This window comes from Pteropus alecto, unplaced genomic scaffold, assembly GCF_000325575.1.
Source record: "Pteropus alecto unplaced genomic scaffold, ASM32557v1 scaffold60, whole genome shotgun sequence".
Taxonomy (NCBI): domain Eukaryota; kingdom Metazoa; phylum Chordata; class Mammalia; order Chiroptera; family Pteropodidae; genus Pteropus; species Pteropus alecto.
The window spans coordinates 7086242-7089149 of NW_006430726.1; the positions used below are offsets into that span (position 1 = coordinate 7086242).

Here is a 2908-nt window from a genome sequence, read left to right on the forward strand (position 1 = left end):
TTCGCTCATCGTAACCACTCAGAGACCACACAGCAACGTGACCCGCCCAAATAAAGGGGCCAGGGTGACAAGGACATGAGATTAGACTTAGGTGTTAAAAGCCTCCACATACCCAGCTAAAAACACCTTTAAAAAGCCACAGTGCTAATTCAGGATACTTGTGTCTCGTGTTAGAACTAGGATCGAGACAAATACAGTGGTGAGGGTTAAACGAAGAACACACGGGAAACTATGGCGTCTCCTCCTCCACCTCTCGATCACCCATAGGCGTGAGAGCACAGACATGTCATGCATGCTCCTTGCTGGGGAAGCACCTCTCCTCCTTCCACACTGGCCCCACTGCTATCGGCACTGCTATCAGCTCTGCAATCTCCATTGAAACCTTTTCTCAAACAGCATCTTCTCCACCCCTATGCCCTCAGTCAGACCTCGCCTCCTACTCTCCATTCAATCTAATAATTGTGACTTTTTTCTCTCATTAAAAAGTGACATTGTTAAAAACAGGAAAATTCAGATAAAAGATCATCCAAATAAAAGTTTAAAGCTTCTGATGATTTACTGTCAAATCACTTTAACCCTGCCAACAACTGTTATCTTGTTTTAAATATTTCATTGGCTTGTAAAAAAGACAGAATTGCCTGCAAAGTCTAAAATATTTACTATCTGGCACTTTACAGGAAAAGTTTGCTGACTCCTGTGCTAGAGTGTCAGTCTTGTAATGACTTCTTTTTTCCCCACAGGATTTTCAGTACAGGTGTTTCATTAAAAACAAAATTATTGGCTAGGTGGTTATTTGCTTTTTTGTTTTTCGAATTTTAATGTTTATTATCATTACTACTGAGGCTGTATTTTTTTAATAGCCACATGGCTCCTCTTCTTTGGGATTTGCAAATCAGTATCTTTTGCCCATTTTTCCCACTGGAATTTGCATCACTTACTACTTGATTTGAAGTTGTTTACTACTACTGCTACTAGCATTCCTATTATGGCTACAAACCCTTTGGTATAGATGACATAACTTTTTTATTTTTTTTAATGCAGAAAGGCATATTTTCTTCCTATTAGATCCAGCCTGTCAATATTTTTCTTTGTGGTTCCTTTGTCTTACAAAATCCTTACACACAATAAAAATATATAAATTTATTTTCTGCTCTAAACATGTACAATTTTAGCTTTCACATTTAAATCTCAAGTCTAGGTGAAATGAATTTTGATGCATGGTTTGAAGAACGTTACGCTGAATAATGCCGTCTACAGGGAATTTAAGGTTGTTCTATCTGGGAGCTGCCTCAGAAGGCAAAGAGGAGAAATACTGTGAACAGGTTCAGATAAGAAGAGATGCCTCCTGTACGTTTCTGAACCACGGGGCCAGAACAGGGATGGCTGCTGAGCTTGCGCTTGGCCTCAGAATCTTTCTCAGGACAATCCTCAACACAGCCACCACTAGCTGACTGGAGTTTGCAAACAAGAAACAAAACTCTAGTTAGCTTTTCTTACCCACTGGTGGTTACATGATAGACCCTTTTTGGATACAAGAAATAGAAACTCAATCAAGTTAAATCAAAAATGGAAAGGAAAAGAAAAGTTTATTGTAAGGATATAAACTGTACAAAGTCAAGCACATCCATGGGGGGTGGGGGAAGGACTAGTATCAGGGCTCGTGAGGGTTGGTCCTGGAAGAGATAGGCTTTAAGCAACACTCAAATTCTCAAAAATCATACAATTTCTTTCATCTCTGCTTCTCTTTTACAGCTATTCTATTTTCTTTGAACCTGCTCTCCTTGATTTACCTTTGCAAGGGCAATACAGCCATCAATGCCAAATCAGCATGATAATCTCTTAACCCGGTTCAACCCAGATGTACAAATGCACCCCACACACGCACAGACCAGATCTAATCCCCTATGATCAGGGAGTAAGGATGAAACTGCTTGGTATAAACGAAGACAACTCAGCCTAATACACTCAGGGACACTGGGTGAACCAGGCACCAAAAAACAGACTAAAATTTTTTACTGTGAGAAACAAAAATGTTAAAAGGATCAACATATCATAGTTTCCCTAGATTTGGCTTCCTGGCGATCAAGCCTTCTTAGATTTGTCTCTTGGAATCCCTTTACTCTCTTGGTTCCCCCACGGGGCCGACACGTTAAGATGGGACAAAAGATAAGTTCTCTACTGAATGGTTCCACTTACTGAGATCAGTCTCAGTAAAAGGTAAATCTAAGGAAAAGACGCATCCTGGTCCTGTTTTCTTTGGGTAAAAGGCATCACTGTACCTCCATGTGACCTGGCCCAGTTCAAAGGGATCAAGTTTCGCTTATTTAAAAAACCCTTTTATGGCTCAAAATAAAATGTACAGTTACCATGATGTCTATGGAGCCCTACGTAATCTGGTCCCAGCCTGCCTGTCTGGGCTCACCTTACGCTCTTCTCCTTGTTCTCTTCACCCCAGGCCGGCCAGCTCTGAACTCCTGACTCCACGGTGTTCTCTTCCACCTCCTAGACATCACAATTCCATCACCTCCAATATGATTACTATTTTCTTCTCTGCCAAGCCAAGTCCTACTTGATATCTGTCTCACTTAAACAAAACTTCCTTGGAAAAGCCTTCCTGGACTCAGCAAATTGCCTTTTGTCATACTCCCAAAGCACACTGTATTTCTTTCTGACGGCGCCTAGTACATTGCTAGGTATGTGACATCAGTCTTTGCTGTGAATACACCGTATACTTCACGGGGGCAGGGACTGAGGCTGTTTTTATCACAACAGTCCTCGAGCCTGGCACAGAGCACTCAGAAGTTTTGCTCTGATTCCAAATGAAGATTTGTAAAGTAGCTTTGATCTCTCATTATTTCCCTAATTAAAAATCATCAATTTTCCTCATTGCCTACCACAGTGAGCATAC

The 2908-nt window shown here is 41.1% G+C and overlaps 1 protein-coding gene across 1 annotated transcript in view; it reads right to left on the reverse strand.

The window, feature by feature from the left end:
- Positions 1-2908, reverse strand: part of SCAPER (S-phase cyclin A associated protein in the ER) — a 176281-nt gene that overhangs the window by 155854 nt on the left and 17519 nt on the right.